The sequence below is a fragment of the Leptodactylus fuscus genome, chromosome 2 (genome assembly GCF_031893055.1).
Source record: "Leptodactylus fuscus isolate aLepFus1 chromosome 2, aLepFus1.hap2, whole genome shotgun sequence".
NCBI classification, from domain to species: Eukaryota; Metazoa; Chordata; class Amphibia; order Anura; family Leptodactylidae; genus Leptodactylus; species Leptodactylus fuscus.
The window spans coordinates 160,620,508-160,641,814 of record NC_134266.1 but is presented as its reverse complement, the minus strand read 5'-3'; positions in this window follow the sequence as shown (position 1 = coordinate 160,641,814).

The following is a 21,307-nucleotide window of genomic DNA, read 5'->3' as shown; positions in this document are numbered from 1 at the left end:
CCACACATGGCAGAAAATAATCTGCAGCAATAATGCTGCGATTTGAAAAACACATAATATCAATTATACCTACAGAAATGCAGAAGGCTTCCGTGCAGGTATAATGGAAGCAGAAAGTCTGCAGAGGAAAATTTTGTGTACTTTCTGTGAAATGCGCTACATGGGGCCTTAGCCTTAAGCTATATTCACATTACAGTGAATAATTTTTTATTAACAGGACATCATATGTCAGCATTAAATTGAGTGTATGTGATTAGGGTCTATTCAAATGACAGTCATTTTGACCATTTGGTCCGTTGTAATATAGGTCATGCTGTATTTTTGGTCGTTTTCGCAGATCCCTCCATACACTGTAATGTATGGGGATCTACAGTGTGAAAACTGCTTCTCCTTGAGTGCAAGACAGCAGTGAAAAATTGACCTTTTTTTGCTTCTGGGAAGTATGAATGTAGCTAAAGGCAACATTCAGATCACAATATTTACATCTGTTTAGCAGATCTGTATAATGGATGCAGAATACAGATGCAAACACATGGTAATTTTTTTGAGGGGACAGACATAAAAGTATGGTATAGTACATGTTTGTGTCTGTCCAAAAAGTCTGACAGAAATGGAGAGTGCATTGGACAACACAAAAAGGAAAAACGTGAGGTGTACCAAGATGACCTCTCTGGTCTCAGGTATTGTAGAGCACATAACCTGTGCTATCATGCAGTATTGTATGCTGTGCTGGTTTATCTGCTGTGCTCTCTGATTCCCTCTGGTATTAGGGTTTATAACCTGTGTGTTCTTATAAAAGTCATATATTTTACAGGTGACATATAGAGATGAGCGAGTAGAGAAATATTCTAAAATTCGAAATTCGATTTGAGTAGACCTCAATATTTGACTATTAGTTTGAATATTGAATCCTATTATAATCTATGGAAAAACTTGCTTGTTTCAGGGAAACCAAAATTCGACCAATTGGAGTCACCAAGTCTACAATGACACCTCAGGAAAAGATGCCAACACCTCTGGAATGCAACTGGGACAGTAGGGGAAGCATGTCTGGGGGTATCTAACACACCCAAGTCCCAGTATTATTATTATTATGATTATTGTTACTGCTGTTGCTGATTTAGCCAGCCAATGACTGTATACGTTTTTTTTTCCAATGCCTTCATTGTCCTTCCTTTCCCACATCCCCTGCATAGTTATTGGTGTAAAAAAAAAGCGCCAGGGAAGGTGGGAGAGGAATCGAATTTTACTGCATTTACTGCGTGGTATTCGACCGAGTACAAGTATTTTGAATAACGTAGTATTCAATCGAATACCTACTAGATCAAATACTACTCAATCATCTCTAGTGACATATGCTATTTCTCTTAGTATTTCAGATGGAAATCTCAGGTGATACTTGCTGTTATCTCTGGTTAGGCATTATAAAGCATATCACTTTATTATGTGGTGATATATATATATTTTTTTTTATGTAGATTGTGAGCCCCACATAGAGCTCACAATGTACATTTTTCCCTATCAGTATGTCTTTTTTGGAATATGGGATGGAAATCCATGCAAACACGGGGAGAACATACAAACTCCTTGCAGATGGTTTTTTTGCCCTTGGCAGGATTTGAACACCAGGACTCCAGCGCTGCAAGGCTGCAGTGCTAACCACTGAGCCACCGTGTGGCCCCCTACGTGGTGATATCTGCTATTCCCTGGTAGCTGTTACGTCAGGTGATATCAGCTGTGAATGCATTATCTCTGGTCAGATATTCTACATCCTATGCTCTTTATGTTCATGCATCTTGCCCTATATATTTGTAGGTGATACCTGCTATGATCCACTCTGGTATCAGGCACTATAAAGTATGTAACCTGTGTGATCATATAATATAAGTCATATACTCGGCTCATGATACCTGGTGTGCTCTGAATACTTCTGGTCTTGAGTATTATTAAACATATATCCTACATGCTCATTACAGAATCGCGTAATGATCTGGGTTCAACACTAATATTCCAAATTGTTTCATTTTTAACAACACAGAATAATTTGGAATTTGTTTAGGACAAACTAAAATGGCCACCACTGGTAGATTTTTATGCTCTGCGGTCTCTTCAGAGTATAGTAACTGACAGCACAGGGGAGATGACAAAAGTAGAAAGAAGAAAAACTATGTCAATTTTATTAAAGTCTAAATAATAGTAAATCTGACCCATGTGACTAGCACCTAAGACAAATGAGATTAATATCCAAATGTCAACATTATTAATCATCAATTTCTTTTCTGGTAGCGGGACTGGTTGAGACTTCCTTAGGAACATATGGCACCCGGTTAGACGGTTTTGGTGTTGCCTTCTGTGATAACACATTTACTTTTCAAAGATCATCTGGATGGGTTTTATGTTGCAGCCCCATAAACATCTTTCTAAATCTTCACTTACTTGACAAAGTATGAGTAAATTCACTGGTGTCACTATCCGAAACAATTTTCAAGCATTCTTACAAGATAAGTGGATGGGAGGGTGAACACCATTTTCAAGGCTCACGGCGCCTTATGCAACAACAATACATCTCTTTGTTCACCATGTGCCTCACAAAAATGGACAGCCAAGTGCTTTGCTGAGGCAGATTGTCTGTGTAGCATTATTCAATCTTGACAAATTGTTTCATGTACATCATAACAGAGTAGATTTCACTCAGCTATCTTTCAATCTAGCTAAGAATTATCTGTAATGATTGTTTCTATTCCAGTCTGTCGTATACGGCATCTCAAGCTCTTTTCTTTATTCAGTGCTTTCGTATTATTGTGAGCTCCATTCCTCCCCTGAGTACACTGGGGAAAATATGATCCAGATCTTTGTGCAATTACATCAAGAGAACTAAAATACATATATTTTTGCAGTAAAGTGATACAAGTATGAGCTGGAGCATGTGAGCCTACTTGTTCTCCATCTTAGTAATACGGCCGGAAAATGCAGCTATTTAACAATGAACCGCAGTTCCAGGTCTTGATAACTATTTCAGGAAAAAATAGAGGTATTTTCATGCTGTTACAATGCAGGTAGTAGAACATGAAGCAGAGATGAATCTAAAAGAAACAGATGGAAAAAGCAATCTAACCACATCAAAGAGAAGTAGATAGAAAAAGGCAAATCACAACACATCCAAATTAGTTGGATAGAGACAGGCAGTAGAAAAGCTGATACCCATTAAAAGCAGCAATCTCTCTTATACCACTAACATCATATAACACCTGATAAATCAATACTTATTTTAACTTATACCATCTAAAAGCTTTTCTGGTTTTCGTTTTTTTCTTCTTTTTTTGAAAACCCTAAGCTGGCTTTCTATTGAATTCCAATTGTTACTATTATTGAAAAACTATTTTAGTGGATTTCTACTACAGCCAATAATTGTTTGAAGTCCATGGTTCTAAAAGCCTGTAATGTACAGTATAAGATTGATTCGCTGTCTTTCAGTTGTGGATGTAATCTTCCAGAGAACACAGGTATACTCAGAATCTTTGTAGGAAATCCTACTAATATTCTAAATGTGAAAGTTTGGATGTTTGTTGCGCGATCACGCAAGAACGGCTGAATGGATTTGGATGAAATTTGGCACATAGATAGTTTGTAACCTCAATTAACACATAGGTTACTTTTTATCCTGGAAAATAACATGGATTCATGAATGTTATTAATTTATATTCATATACTATATTACACTGCTCTTGCAAGAAGCATTATCTCAGTTAATTGGAGGTTGCTGATAAAGTCAGATCTGTTATCTCTCTATGTAAACACACAGATAACATTGTGTACATGCACTTGCATATTATCTTATCTCCTCCAGGCAGTGTGCTGACACACTGGATGATAAAACACCTTTAATCCAAATTGGCATTTTGCCAATTTTAAACATGCTGGTAAAAAGAAAATCTAATTTGTCACACAATTCTAAAACAACAAGAGCTATGAAGGTAGCCAGAAGTCACAGACTTCAAGGATTGAGCAAGCTAAGCGTCAAGCAGCCCTAAGAGCAGCCGAAACAATGGGGCAGGTGGATTATCAACACCAAAAACACACTCGTTATATGGTGTCTCAGCAAGCTGCTGAGATGCCGGAACAATCACAGGCACAGTGCGCAGAACAAGTTCAGCGGCAGGCCAGCTTGAGAGATGCCAAAATTCCGGAGCATTCAGATCATCAACGCCAACAACACACCCATTATATGGTGTCCCAGCAAGCTGCTGAGATGCGGGAACACTCGCAGGCACGGTGCAAGGAATGAGTTCAGCGACAGGCCAGGTTGAGAGCTGCCGAAATGCCGGAGCAGGTGGGTCATCAACGCTAACAACACACTCATTATATGGTGTCCCAGCCAGCTGCTGATATGCTGGAACAATCACAGGCATGACATGAGGAACAAGTTCAGCAGCAGGACAGCTTCAGAGCTGCCAAAACGCCTGAGCAGGCGAACCATCGACGGCAGCAATTTACTGAATATAGACAGATCGTCGATGTCAACAACACGCAGATGAAGTCAACTTAGTCTCATTTAATAGAACATGTGATTCTGGACGAAAATGTGATGCACTTGAATTAAAAATATGTGTGTTTTCTGTCTGAAAACCTCTCTACAGTTCCTGCCACTCAGTGTCTCCCTTCTAGCTATTTTAAACAATAAATTGCACTTTAATTAAAAATGTGGCTGTTTTTTGCCTGGATAACCTCTGTAAAATTCCTGCCACTAGGTGTTTTCCTTTTAGCTAATTTACTGTTCACTCTTTTGTTACTAAAGAAGTCCATCCATAGATACACTCCATTCCAATCTGCTTATCACAGTAGGTGTAAGGGTGGTCCTTTTCTCTCTTCACATGTCTGCAAGCTGTTACTGAGTCCAATAGATGGAGGTTTTCACAGTTTACAATATATAAAAAAGGTCTTCTATGTTCTTGTATGTACTTCTGGCAGCTTGTGTGGTTACAGACGGGATCTTATTTACAGACAGCAAGCAGCTTTAATAACTTTCAATGATTTATTTTTTTTTTCTTGTCTTACAGTGGGGCAAAAAAAAGTCACCAATAGTGCAAGTTCCACCACTTAAAAAGATGAGAGGCGTCTGTAATTTACATCATAGGTAGACCTCAACTATGAGAGACAAAATGAGAAAACAAATCCAGAAAATCACATTGTCTGATTTTGTAAGAATTTATTTGCAAATTATGGTGGAAAATAAGTATTTGGTCACCTACAAGCAATCAAGATTTCTGGCTCTCACAGACCTGTAACTTCTTCTTTAAGAGTCTCCTCTTTCCTCCACTCATTACCTGTAGTAATGGCACCTGTTTAAACTTATCACTATAAAAAGACACCTGTGCACACCCTCAAACAGTCAGACTCCAAACTCCACTATGGTGAAGACCAAAGAGCTGTCAAAGGACACCAGAAACAAAATTGTAGCCCTGCACCAGGCTGGGAAGACTGAATCTGCAATAGGCAACCAGCTTGGATTGAAGAAATCAACTGTGGGAGCAATAATTAGAAAATGGAAGACATACAAGACCACTGATAATCTCCCTCGATCTGGGGCTCCATGCAAAATCTCACCCCGTGGTGTCAAAATGATCACAAGAACGGTGAGCAAAAATCCCAGAACAACGCGGGGGGACCTAGTGAATGAACTGCAGAGAGCTGGGACCAATGTAACAAAGCCTACCATCAGTAACACACTACGCCGCCAGGGACTCAGATCCTGCAGTGCCAGACGTGTCCCACTGCTTAAGCCAGTACAAGTCCGGGCCCGTCTGAAGTTTGCTAGAGAGCATTTGGATGATCCAGAAGAGTATTGGGAGAATGTCCTATGGTCTGATGAAACCAAACTGGAACTGTTTGGTAGAAACACCACTTTACATGTTTGGAGGAAAAAGAATACTGAGTTGCATCCATCAAACACAATACCTACTGTAAAGCATGGGGGTGGAAACATCATGCTTTGGGGCTGTTTCTCTGCAAAGGGGCCAGGATGACTGATCCAGGTACATGAAAGAATGAATGGGGCCATGTATCGTGAGATTTTGAGTGCAAACCTACTTCCATCAGCAAGGGCATTGAAGATGAAACGTGGCTGGGTCTTTCAACATGACAATGATCCAAAGCACACCGCCAGGGCAACGAAGGAATGGATTTGTAAGAAGCATTTCAAGGTCCTGGAGTGGCCTAGCCAGTCTCCAGATCTCAACCCTATAGAAAACCTTTGGAGGGAGTTGAAAGTCCGTGTTGCCAAGTGACAGCCCCAAAACATCACTGCTCTAGAGGAGATCTGCATGGAGGAATGGGCCAACATACCAACAACAGTGTGTGCCAACCTTGTGAAGACTTACAGAAAACGTTTGACCTCTGTCATTGCCAACAAAGGATATATAACAAAGTATTGAGATGAAATTTTGTTACTGACCAAATACTTATTTTCCACCATAATTTGCAAATAAATTCTTACAAAATCAGACAATGTGATTTTCTGGATTTGTTTTCTCATTTTGTCTCTCATAGTTGAGGTCTACCTATGATGTAAATTACAGACGCCTCTCATCTTTTTAAGTGGTGGAACTTGCACTATTGGTGACTGACTAAATACTTTTTTGCTCCACTGTATATATGCTTGGTTGCATGTATTTGCTCTGTATTTGCAGTCCAGTGTTCCTGGATCTCCTATATCATGGTCACTTGGGCTCTTCTTGGGTATTGGTTTGCAATTGTATAGTTACTCCTGGTAGAATGGCAGAACATTTTCAGTAGTGACTAGGGGAGAGAGCAGACTCCTTTTTGTACACACCCATAGCCTCAGACAGATATGTAAATTGTGTTTTAGCCATAATTTGATTATCAGCATAAAAATTGATAGGACTCCTTGTATAAATGTTTATACAGTCATAGAACAGACTGCCCAGCGAGACCATATTTCATCTTTTCATGAAAACTCAGGTACCCTTAAACCCTTAACAACCAATGATGTGCTATTATGTCCTTGTTCAATAAATGAACTCACACTCCAATGGATGTTTATGAAAAGTAATCATGATTTTATTCAACACAAACATGTAGAAAAATATTTTGTGATGTTTCAGCCTATCAAGCCTTCATCAGACTCATCTGCATCGGTAATCCGTTTGGGGGAGTCCGCATGGGGTCCCCTCTGAATGGAATACCTAACGCATTGGCAAGCAGTGTACAGTGAAAGCACACGGACCTCATAGACTATAATGGGGTCCGTGTTCTTTCCATACTCCCCTGAATGGATTACTGATGCAGATGTGAACCAGGCCATCCATGGATCAGTGTACGGGCTGACAGTCTGTGCTGCAAAACTCAGAACAAGCCCTATTCATTGAAGGAATAGGGCCACAGAAGCATGGCTGGAGCACGGGCAGCACACAGATGACAGTGGCCACCTGCAAGAGGCCTTACAGTTTGCCATTTTCAGTGATAGTGACTTTCTGGAAAGCACATTTTTGATCCTTCTGTGAGTGAATCAGATCTATTAGGTATAGCACTAAATGGTAGTTTAATTTACATTTAATTATACACTAGCTATGAATGTATCCAACATTTGTATCCTTGCCTTCTATGGTTTCCTAAAATCAAAATTTTATGGCAGATTTACAATTTGTCAATATGCCACAAAGCCAATAGCCGCTGTGGTCCTAATCACAGGGTTTGTTCAGATACGTTTGCAGTATAGCACTGCATGTTGAAGAAGCAGAAAATCACAAAATCCTCTCATTTCATCTAGGATGAGATATCCAAAGCTGTTGTTAACGCTTCTAAACTTAAATTGGTACAAGAAGCAATGTGAACATTGACACTTCCTTGAATGTCTCTTAATTCTTTTTTATTGGAGTCATTGCTTCCATTCCTCACCTTTAGTCCAGGGTGAAATAGGGAAGGTATTGCAGACAAGAACAAAAGAAAACGAAACCTCCTATTGTTTGCCATTGTCTAATACTCTGCTTTATATGACATTAGTGGCAAATCTTTTTTTTTTCTATTTCCAAGAATGTACTTTCCAAATAATATCACAATCCTTTATAAATGTGTTCATACACATTAGATAATGTTGGCCAAACTCACCAGTTTTAGCACAAATGGTTGACCATCTAATATATATGGGTACCCATTGAAGTTTCAATAGACCTGAAATAGGGTCTGGTTGAGGATTAATATGCATTGGAAACAAATGCACGGCCAGATGCAACTGTATTATTTATATAGATTTTGTTATGTTTATAACTTACAAAATTGGCAATGTGTGCTATACTTTGTTACAATAATTTTAAGCCTCCTTTTAGTAATACGATTTTAAGGATAGTAAATTGTGTAACCTGTCTAAATTACTGATGTGTTTGGTTGTTTGCAGAGCACAATCTCAATTCTCCAACTTGAGTAAAAGTAGCATAAATATAACATGAATGGCTTAAAATAAGTAACGTATAATGGAACATTGAGAACCTTAACATTTAGCCTCTAGATCACCGCTATTGGATGTCTGTGATACCGAGCCAACAATTTTACTTAGAGCAAAATGTGTGTAAGTGAAAGCTATCGAAATAATAGACCTCTAATGAAATACCTCGCCATTTGCCAGGCAGTTTCATTTCATGACATTTAACTGGTTTGACTGTCAGGTGCTTTAATACAGACACAATAACAGGCAGTGATTGCATTTACCATATTATTAGCAATCAGGCATTAGTATGACTTATTCTAAGACTTAACCTGACAGTGTAACCAAATAAGTATAATCACAAGGAAACGCAGAATAGGGCTCTGTGACTGACACCTTCAAATGTAATGTGACAATTTAGGTTCCGCAAAAGGTAAACACAGCCCTGAAGTTATTGACGGACGATTAAGAACGTCTATGGAAAAATAATAATAAGAGAACAGAAGTGCAGAAATTATTCTCTAAGCGAGGCTGTTCTATTGTTTTCTTAGCTACTGAACTGAGTTCATTCGCACCAGAGTAACAGACTCAAAAACTGCACAATGAATGGCATGCCTTTTATAATACTTAAAGAAAAACTCCTACAAATCAGTGACTGCATCCAACACCCCAAAGTCATTCCAATTTGTTCACTCCAGTATTCAAACCAAATTCACACTTGCTACAGGATATTACTTGCATTGACTGCATTGGCCTCCATGACTGTGGGTTAGTATTATATATAAATTTACAGGTGCAGGTGTTAAAGAAACGCCCAAATCACAGAAGTGCCTCAACCAATTATTTTGTGCCTGCAAATTAAATCGGGACTTATATATCAGGTATGGGCAGGATCAGGTATGGGCAGGACAGGGACAGTGTCAAATGTAAACTTTATTGTTGACTTTGTGTATGTGTTTTGAAAGTATTTGGTGCAATTATTTTGACGCTGCAACCTGAACAATGGTAAATGTCTGGGTGACAGCGTCAATAACTTCCTGGTTATGTTCAGAGGGTATTATATAAGAATATCCCTCATTAGGCTTACAAAGGTTTTACTTTATCACTCTATGTGACAATCAGAGAGCAAAAGTAACATAGTATTAGTCCTCACTACCCCTCCCCCTGGATCACGTACAGGTTATGCACAGACAATGATGATTTTTCATTGTCTTTGCAGTCTACAGCTCTGTAGGCCTGAGGCTGCAGGACACTTTAGACAAATATCTCAGGGCTATGAAGACCTATAAATACGTGGGCAGCAGCAGTACAAACTCTCCCTAGGTGCTGCGTCCCGCTTAGTGAGTTTATACTATCTATTGACCCTTGAATTACCTTCATCATATTTTCAGCCAACTTGGAAGATGATGTACTAATTTGAGTTTTACATACAAGAGAGTTAGTCCCACCGCTGAACCGTGGTGGAGACTCAGAAGTTAAGTGGGGCACTAGGGGTAAGTTATGGGTCACTCATTGTAGCCCACAGCCTGGCAGGGTACCAATCGAATACTGCCATCACTGTGCCCGGCCCCAGCACATCAATTTTAGCCCTTAACTCGGGAAAGATGCAGCAGTAGGTGGAATATCCTACTACACCATTTCTACTCTGTGGTACTACAAACACAGATGGACATTTGTGCTATAGGACGTTCTACAGGTAGGGCCACCTGACACTGCTTCTATCCTGGGCTGAGGACAATGGAGAGAGGAGCTGCACTAAATAAAAATGTCCATGGTGCCTGCAGTGCTCGGCCCTTTACATGAACTAAGCAGGGGCTCTGAGGAAGGTGTATGGCTGCACAATTGTGCATCTTCTAGGGACCCAGTGCCATAGGGGCCAGTGCAAGCGCACCGTTGGCCTTATGGTTAAAGCAGCCCTGCTGAGGCAAACCCAACCTGGCCCCTCCAACAAAAGTCAGATAATATAGAGAGCAAGGTATGGAAGGGAATTCTGGCACACATTTGGCACAAGAAAGGTCCTTGCGCCAAACGTGTGCCACTATATCATCCCCAATACCAGAAAACTGGCATATAGGGATTGAAAAATCTCCTCCTGTGTCTTTTCATAGTATAATTTGGACCAATACAAGTCTAGCAGTGAGAATCCAATCCAATGATATATAGTGCTGAGTTATTTTTGAAGCTAAGAGAGAGCATTTATATTATGTCCGCCCTGAATACAATTTTCCCAATAGAGTTCATGGTGAAAAGTTCACTCTTCTGTAAAGAAGCTGTGTATGATGATGGAAGTAGTGTCTTGTTAATAGGCAGTGATAACCTTTTTTGTACTGTTGAGTCTGAAGTTTGTGTGTGATCGGGTTATCAGCGGTACACACACGACAGAAAGAAAACATTCAATACAACTGTTGTCTGAACAAGACCATGGAATATAGAATATTTGTGAGATCTCTAACTCGGTAGAGCTGTCTTTTATAAAGCCAACAGATGTTAGAGATCATGTGAAGCTCAGCTGGTTGATTTTTCCAAAGTAGTTGAACAATATTTTTGTATGTTAAACAACAGGGAAGGTTTCTTTTCATCCCTTCAGGGATAGACACCTTATGACTCTCTAGGGCCATATGAACTTCAACCCCAGAAGGAACCTTGCAGAAAATTCAATGACTTACACTCATTGATGGTTATGAAATGACTTTGCAGTGGAAACAATAATGTTCTGTCCCATGCAAAGTGTTCATTTCACATTTCACATTTCAGTTTCTAGTTCTCACACAGTAAATTATTTTATACATTGGCTAAAAAATACTGCAAAGCAATGCAAATCCCACAGAAAGAGCAGGCAGTGCCTTATTCCCTTACACATACTAAAGTTTTATCTGGAAAATTCTATCAAAATTCCAAGTTATCAAGTGTTATTCCAACAATAAAGCACAGGAATACAATGCCACAACAGTCCTGGGCTGGCTTAGACCTCTGCGGTTCTGTGCAGGCGGCAATGCTAAGACATCATCATTCCTCCTGCGCTGAGACGCAGACATCTTATGTGCGGGTGAAGAAGAGGAGGCGGCAGTGGCGGCGGCAGCTCCATCAAGGGATCGCAGGTAGGTGAGGATATCTTTTTTTTTTTTTAATAGGCCGCTACCTGCTGGAGTATCCCCAGCAGGTAACGGCCTATTTACCTACCTATCCCAGGGACTGCTCATGGCCGATCCCCACTTCCCCTTCTGCTATAGGATGCAGAAAAGGGGAGCAGAAGCGTCTGTGAGCAGGAGCGGGCCCACGAACCCCAACAACTACCACTATGATTATACTCCGGGCCTGGAGTATAAATAATCGGAGACTCAAGGGAAGTGAAAAAAACATAAAAAACACTTTTTTACTCCCCTCTCCTGGACCCAATGTACTGTGAACCATATAATACTGCGCGGGGGGAAACTGTGGAGCATATAATACTTGCGGGGACCACTCTGGAGTGCATTGTAGTGTGTGGGGCACCCTGTGGGGCCGATGGTACTGTCTTGGGGACACTGTGAGGTAGATTGTACTGTGTGGAGTCCCTTCACCATTTATATCACACTGTATCTGTTTTATAGTAGACATGTGATATTAGTACAGGATGTAAGAACATTGCACGGTCACTATAAAACAGATCCTGTGCAATGTAAATAGTGAACACTAATTGTTCAAAAGTACTAAATGCAGAGACCTTTACTTTTCAGTACAAAGTTTTTTCTATTATTAAAAGCTCTGTAAAGTCCATTCACACAACTGTATTTTGAGGGTCCGTAACTGTCCACAATTGTGGATCTGCACAGTATTAAGGTTAAATTGCAGTTTGGGCATTTGGTCTCTAAAAGATTCACCATCATTGGTATATAATATAGTATCATACCTCCCAACTTTACAAGAACAGAAAGAGGGACAAAATGTGCTCATTCTCATTCATTTTTAATGTGCCCCCACATACTATAATCCTCCTACAGTCACCCGTAAATTATATGTTCCCCCCTCCATCTCTCCCCCAGTTTCATATACCCCCTTCATCTGCCTCCAGTTTCATGTCACCCTTCCATCTGCCCAGTTTCATGTCCCCCCTCCATCTCTGTCCCCAGTTTCATGGCCTCCCTCCATCTCTGTCCCCAGTTTCATCTTCCCCCTCCATCTCTGCCCCCAGTTTGATGTCCCCCCCTCCATCTCTGCCCCCAGTTTCATGTTCCCCCTCCATCTCTGCCCCCAGTTTCATGTTCCCCCTCCATCTCTGCCCCCAGTTTCTTGTCCCCCCTCCATCTCTGCCCCCAGTTTCATGTCTCTCCCTCCATCTCTGCCCCAGTTTAATGTCCTCCCCTCCATCTCTGCCCCCAGTTTCATGCCCCCTCCATCTATGCCCCCAGTTTCATGTACCTCCCCCCTCCATCTCTGCCCCCAGTTTCATGTCCCCCCTCCATCTCTGCCCCAGTTTCATGTCTCTCCCTCCATCTCTGCCCCAGTTTAATGTCCTCCCCTCCATCTCTGCCCCCAGTTTCATGCCCCCTCTATCTATGCCCCCAGTTTCATGTACCTCCCCCCTCCATCTCTGCCCCCAGTTTCATGCCCCCTCCATCTATGCCCCCAGTTTCATGTACCTCCCCCCTCCATCTACGCCCCCAGTTTCATGTCCCTCCCCAGTTTCATGTCCCTCCCCCTCCATCTCTGCCCCAAGTTTCATGTCCCCCTCTCCATCTCTGCTCCAGTTTCATGTCATTCCCCCCCCCTTCATCTGCCCCTAGTTTCATGGGCCCCTTCATTATATTCCCCCTCAATGTTTAACACAAAAAAAACACTGATACTCACCCTCCCCTCGCTCCCCCGCAGCTCTATCCGCAGTCTCACTCCATCTCTCCCCCAGTTTCATATACCCCCTTCATCTGCCTCCAGTTTCATGTCACCCTTCCATCTGCCCAGTTTCATGTCCCCCCTTCATCTCTGTCCCCAGTTTCATGGCCTCCCTCCATCTCTGTCCCCAGTTTCATCTTCCCCCTCCATCTCTGCCCCCAGTTTGATGTCCCCCCCCTCCATCTCTGCCCCCAGTTTCATGTTCCCCCTCCATCTCTGCCCCCAGTTTCATGTTCCCCCTCCATCTCCGCGCCCAGTTTGATGTCCCCCCTCCATCTCTGCCCCCAGTTTCATGTTCCCCCTCCATCTCTGCCCCCAGTTTCATGTTCCCCCTCCATCTCTGCCCCCAGTTTCTTGTCCCCCCTCCATCTCTGCCCCCAGTTTCATGTCTCTCCCTCCATCTCTGCCCCAGTTTAATGTCCTCCCCTCCATCTCTGCCCCCAGTTTCATGCCCCCTCCATCTATGCCCCCAGTTTCATGTACCTCCCCCCTCCATCTCTGCCCCCAGTTTCATGTCCCCCCTCCATCTCTGCCCCCAGTTTCATGTCTCTCCCTCCATCTCTGCCCCAGTTTAATGTCCTCCCCTCCATCTCTGCCCCCAGTTTCATGCCCGCTCTATCTATGCCCCCAGTTTCATGTACCTCCCCCCTCCATCTCTGCCCCCAGTTTCATGACCCCTCCATCTATGCCCCCAGTTTCATGTACCTCCCCCCTCCATCTACGCCCCCAGTTTCATGTCCCTCCCCAGTTTCATGTCCCTCCCCCTCCATCTCTGCCCCAAGTTTCATGTCCCCCTCTCCATCTCTGCTCCAGTTTCATGTCATTTCCCCCCCCCCCCTTCATCTGCCCCTAGTTTCATGGGCCCCTTCATTATGTTCCCCCTCAATGTTTAACACAAAAAAAACACTGATACTCACCCTCCCCTCGCTCCCCCGCAGCTCTATCCGCAGTCTCACTCAGAGAGTTGTAGGCACGATGTTATGACATTATCACATCACACCTACACATCCAGGAGCCGAAGCACAGCGGTAAAGCAGGAGCTGAGCTGTGACAGCTCCTGCTTTACTCGACTATGCATTCAACTCATCTGCATCCGGAGATGCTTTAGTCCAGGTCTGGGAGGAGATCCCTCAGGAGACCATCTGCAACCTCATCAGGAGCATGCCTAGGCATTGTAGGGAGGTCATACAGACACGTGGAGGTCAAACAGGCACTACTCAGCCTCATTTTGGTATGTTTTAAGGACATTACATCAAAGCTGGATCAGCCTGTAGTGTGTTTTTCCACTTTAATTTTGGGGGTGACTCCAAATTCAGGCCTCCATTGGTTAATCAATTTGATTTCCATTAATGATTTTTGTGTGATTTTGTTGTCATCACATTCAACTTTGTATAGAACAAGGTATTCAACCGGAATATTTCATTCATTCAGCTCTAGGATGAGTTATTTCAGTGCTCCCCTTATTTTTTTTGAGTAGTGTATATATATATATATATATATATATATATATATATATATATATATATATATATACACACACACACACGCCATACAGTAATGTAAGTATGTGCCTCAGCAGTTAGCACTCCGGCTTTGTTCTACAACACATCCAGAGTACTGGGACATCAGTTTAATGCTATATGTTAAACTGTAAATAAACTTTTCTTTCTTTCTTCATAAATCAGTAGTTCAGGTAAAGGGAACAAACTTTGCAATATACTTTAATAAGGAAAAGCACCCGTGTCTTTAAGTATTACTTTTACAGGAGGGGAAGAAAGAGAAGGCGAGAAGCAGATGAAAGAGAGATATGACGCCATCCTTAGCATGAAATGAGTCACTCCTGTCAAGAAAAGGCTGGATAGTAATTCTGGATAATCTTAGCCTCTCCATAGACACATATTATACAGATCTGATCAGTGACAGAAGGAGGAAAATAAGTGAAGAATCCAGCACTTTTTATATAAAGTATATTGTAAAGTTTGTTATCTTTGTCTGCACGATGGATTTCTGAAAAAAATACCTTAACCCCTTCCCGACATTCGCCGTAATAGTACGGCGCTGCAGGGAAGGGCTTCCCGCAAACCGCCGTACTATTACTGCGGATGCATGGTGCGCACACAGAAACTGTGTGCGCACCATGCACAGCGGGTGTCAGCCGTAATACACGGCTGACAATGCCCCGTAACACCCGCGGTCGGAACCAGGTCCGATCGCGGGTGTTAACCCCTGATATGCCAGCGATCAACATGACCGCCGGCACCTCCGGGGTTCCGTTCTAAAATGGTGCCGATCGGCACCCCCCGCGCCGGTTTCGGGGGGTGCCGGTGTTCGTAGGGGGCAGCCCGGGGTCTGATCAGTGACCCCGGGTCTGCCCCTTCACTTACCCCGTCCTCGCACCTGGCTGATCCTGCCGTAAATGAAGCTGTCAGCCTGACACAGGCTGACAGCTTCCTATACAATGCAGTACACCTGCTTCAATCCCCCATGGGGACAGGAAAAAAAAGTTAGAAAAAAGTAAAAATAAAAAAGTTTAAATAAGTTTAAAATAAAATAGAAATAAATAAAGCCCCTAAAATCCCATTTTCCCCATATAAAATGTTTTATTATGTAAAATAAAGAAAAATAGAAAAAAACATTACATATTTGGTATCGCCGCGTCCGTAATAACCTGAACAATAAAATTAAAACATTATTTAACCCGAACAGCGAATGTCGTAAACAAAAAACGTAGAAAACCGCACAAAATAATGATTATTCACCACCTTTCCCTTACAAAATGTTCAATAAAAAGTAATCAAATGGTCAGATGAAAACCAAAATGGTACCAGTAAAAAGAAGAGGTCTTCCCGCAAAGAATAAGCCCTCAACCAGCTCTGTCTAGCGAAAAATAAAAACGTTATGCCTTTCAGAAGATGGTGATGCAAAAATAATTGATTTTTTTCCCTGAATTGAATTCTATTCTGCATAAATAGCAACGCATTAAAAAATCATATAAATGAGGTATCGCCGTAACCGTACCGACCCGCAGAATAAAGGAAACATGTTACTTATGCTGTACGCTGCACGGGAAAAAAAAAATGCTAAAAGCAATGCCAGCATTGATGTTTCCTTTTACATCCCACCCAGAAAGAGTTAATAAAATGTAGTCAATAAGTTACAGGCCCCAAAATGGTGGCATTGAGAAGCACATCTAATACCGCAAATACCAAGCCCTCATATGGCCACATTGCCAGAAAATAAAAATAAAAATCTACCTTGTACAATGTGAAGACAAAAACCCCAAAAGTCGCCAAATCATTAGGACATAAGTGGCTGCGACTAGAAGGAAATGTGTAAGCTGTGCGAGCATTTTCAGGGGACACCCCATATTTAGAGCTTATGAGAGAAAATACACCAGCGCTGATCCCCCAGAATGCCCCTCTTCCCCGTCCGCGTCATAGGAGCTAGTGGGAAAATAGAATGGGATTTGGTGTACCCAATTTACTCCGCACAGCTTACATATTCACTTCGGGGTTACTAATGCTCACTACATCACTTGATAAATTCTTTGAGGGGTGCGGTTTTCAAAATGGGGTCACTTTCTAGAGTTTTCCACTGTTTTGACTCCTCAAGGGCTTTGTAAATGCGACATGGTTCCTGAAACTGATCACAGCCAGATCTGCCCTCTAAAAGCTCTTTGGCGCGCCTTCCCTCCTGCGTCTCGCTGTGCGTCCATATATTAGTTTACACCCACAAGTGGGGTACTATGGTAGTCGGGAGAACTTGCCTAACAAATTGTGGGGGGCGTTTTCTCCTTTAACCCCTTGTGAATGTGCAAATTCTAGGGCTAAACGAAAATATTAGTAAAATAAATTCAAATTTGAAAATTTCACCTCCATTTTGTATTAATTCCTGTTAAGCACTTATAGGGTTAAATTACTAGGTATATGTTGTTTTGGCTTATTTAAGGGGTGCAGTTTTGAAAATGGGGTGCTTTATGGGGGGGTTTAATACAAGGGACTTTCAAAACGCCTTCATAACTGGATTAGTCCCTTAAAAAATGGGTTTTGGAAATTTCTTGAAAATTTTGAATATTGTTGTTTCACTTGTAAATCTTATAATGTCTGTAAAAATTAAAAGGGCTCCTAAAGTTTGATACGGACATAAAGCAGAAATCTGGGACATGAGATTTATGATATAATTTTGGCGGTCTGACTATCTGTATGTAATGCACATCATTTCAAACTTTATAAAATGCATATTTTTCAAAATTTCCACCAAATTTCCAATTTTTTCATAATTAAACACAAAACATATCAACCAAAATTTACCACTAACATGAAGTACAATGTGTTACGAAAAAACAATCTTAAAATCACTTTGGTAAGTTAAAGCGTTCCAAAGTTATTGCCACATAAAGTGACACATGTCAGTTTTGAAAAATCGAGCTTGGTCAGGAAGTCAAAAAGTGCCATCGGTGGGAAGGGGTTAATAAAAGTTTAGCTGCACTTTAGAAATTTGATGTAAAAAAATGCCCATAGTTGTGTCCCTGCTGTGGTCTGTGACCTCAGCCATAGCCTTTAAGCTTGGAGGATACAATAAGATTTTAAGTTGAATCCAGTAGAAAGACTGAGTAAAATGCTGCAAAAAACCTGAAGCTCTCCTGTCCTGTTCTGATTCCAAATGTGAAACAGAACTTTATTCTATTCTGCATTTTTGACAGATTTTCCACAAAAAAAAAAAATTGCAACTCACTGACAGCTTTATCTGAAGATATTTTCTTGCACATCATATTAGTCTATGGGAAAAAAAATCCTCTATAAAAATGCAGCATTCCTGCAAAAATGCTTGAGATGCTGCATTTGGTTAATAAAAAAAAACAAAAAACAAAAAAACAACGCATGAGGCAAAGCTCTCAGTACATCTCATGGCTGGTGCCTTGACCTTTTGTCTGCTAAGTTCTGATGTGATTTGTCTTGATGTGTTCCAAGTTAATAAGCCTTGCCATCTTCACACCTAGATTCTGATTTCTAACTATGTGCCATACTGTCTGCTGCTGCCATGCCAGCCTGTTTCTGATTGTAAGTGTGGCATAATACAAAACTGGAACAAACGTTGGCAGCTGTTCTCATAGTTCAGCATTAGGCAGGTTGTACTCCTGTTGATGGTGTGAATTAGGTTGTATAGACCTGTTTTGTTTCTATAACGTAAGTAGAAGATTTCCTACATCCTGAGTAGTACTGAAAATCTGTATGACAGGTCATCATATGTAATGCCCTGTTCACATAAGTGTTTGGATTCTGTCCGGGGGAGTCCGCATGGGGACCCCCTTGAACGAAATAGTAAACGTGAGTGCAAAGTGCTGTGCTGTAAAAACGCACGGACCCCATAGACTATAATGGGGTTCGTGTGCTTACCGGCAGATGTCCGCAGGGATCGTGCGGACAGGAAAGTAGTTCCCATCTACTTTCCTAACCGCATGATTCGTGTAGGCAGTGCACGGTAAGCACACAGACCCCATTATAGTCTATGGGGTCCGTGTACTTTTACAGCACAGCGCTTGCAATTGCGTTTGTATTCCGTTAGGGAAGGTCTCTATGTGGACTCTCCCCGGATGGAATGCAAAAGCAGATGTAAACCAACCCTAACATTTTGGGCCCTGAATAACTGGTTCTGACTGTTGCCAGTTCTGACTGTTGCCATGTGTACTCTGCTGATATTAGTAAAGTGGAATCTGACTCATGATATTAAGAGTTGGTGCACACTAGCGTATGTATTCTGTCCGGGAAGAGTCCGCATGGAGACCCCCTGGACGGAATACAATCTCAATCGCAAGCGATGTGCCATCAAAGTACACAGACTCCATAGACTATAATGAGGTCCGTGTGCTTGCCGCGCACTGCCCGCTTGAATCATTCTGTGTGCTTTGGATTCCGTCCGGGGGGTCTCCATGCAGACTCTAACCGGACGGAATACATACACTAGTGTGAACTAGGGGTCTATGTCTCTAGATGGGATCTAAGTATGCTTATACATATGGCCTGTATGCTATGGTTTCTGACATACACATGTATTTTTCCAGAGACTGATATATGAACAGGTGTATTCAATGTAGAATATTCTAGATGTCTAGTGAGATATCATTGCAGGAAATACCCTCATACAGTGTATATATGCATATGAGTATTCGGCTTGTACCCATCTATGACTACATTTATTTTACAAATTCCTAGAGATACTTTTAAGGAGAGCAGGTTGAGCTATTCCTTCCCATTCCGGACTAGCTCTGGTGTGTGATCATCAAAGTCAGGAGGAATGAAGCGCAGACATAATAAAGAAGTCAGGAGGGAGGATTGTTGTTTGCTTTCCTTTTTGAAGTGCAAATATCTCACATTACTTAATGCAATCGGAGATATTTCCGTTCTTTTAACCCTTCCCTGGAATGCTGGGAAACCAGTTTCTGCAAGTGCAATAGCTGCATGTAGCACATGAATTTCCCATGACATAGTCCTACTGGGTTAATGGCTCACACTGTGACTGACAACTTTCTAAAGATCATTCTCTTTTATCAGCAAGATGAGTAATGATGTGTATCCCCTTTGTCTCCTACTATGGCTGGTCGCTATACCATTAACATGTCTAGCACAACACTAAGGGCTTTCACGTTTATAGGAGAGACTAAAAACCTTTTGAAAGTCATTTTCTCATTGCATTGGGTTTATATTCAGAATGCAGTTACTGGTATTGCTGTACAGATATCCGCCATCTGGTCACCAGGAGTAAAAATCATAAAGTGATGGATAATATTGGCATAATAGTTGTTTCTTCTGTTAATTAAAATAGTAAAGTGCTAAAATACACTATTACACACATGAACATGTTACAATAACTTTATTTTGTAGACAGATGTTGCTGTCAGGGTAGAATGAGGCAATTGTCTTGGGTTCTCTATTTCTGGATTTTTTAGATTTACTGAAATTAGCTAATACATTACATTTAGACAAGGTTATAGTTGCACCAAATTTATTAAGGTGACTTATGCTGGATGACATAACTTATTTGTTGAATCTTTAAACAATTTTTCCTAACATCACACCACCTAGTGCTTGGCTTTTCTGTGTGCAAAATATTGTGCCTTGTTTTGATTTGTTAATAGCCATGCCCCCCCCCCCCCCCTTCCCCATGGTACAGTGCCTTTTGTTGAGGGAGGCAGGAACATGTATAAAACACATAATAAATCTTGTGCACGGCATTTACATCAGTTTCTCTTTGGAATAAATTAAACTAGAATTCTAGATCTCTTAGCTAAGTATATTTTCCTCGGTATGCTTTGAGTGTTGTTTTTTCTGGCGTTTTCCAAATAGACTCAAAAATACAAAAATTTAAAAACATTATGAAACAATAGTGTATGTGTTAATAATTCCATAGGGTACATTCATGTCTTTTATATATAAGAATGAGTTTCTGTTTGTCTGTTCTTTATGGGCGACTAGATGACTGGACCGATCTTCACCATATTTGGCACACAGGTACATCAGGTGTCCGGGAAGGTTTTAGAGTGGGTCTCAACTCCCCTGGATGTACTGTTACAGAGATACACATAGTCACATACGCACAGCTTTACTTTAGGTTTCCATAACAGTCAATCACAGGTTTTTCACTCATATCCAAAATGAGAAGTACATGATCACATCACCCTTATGGACCAATGGAAACTTGAAGGTTTTTCAGTCTTGACATACACACAGCTTTACACCAGGTTTCAATAGCAAGCAAGCTATTTAGGACCTGCGCTAGTCAATAGCAGTTTACAGGTCCTTAGTTGTATAATGTGTATCAGCCAATATAATGTCACATTTCATTTACCAGGTTTCCATAACAACACAGCCGTAAATAGACTGTACCTATACTAGACTGCCATACTGAATGTCAGCTGTCTTAGAAATTGAAATGTATTTGGGGCAACACGGTGGCTCAGTGGTTAGCACTGCAGCCTTGCAGCACTGGAGTCCTGCGTTCGAA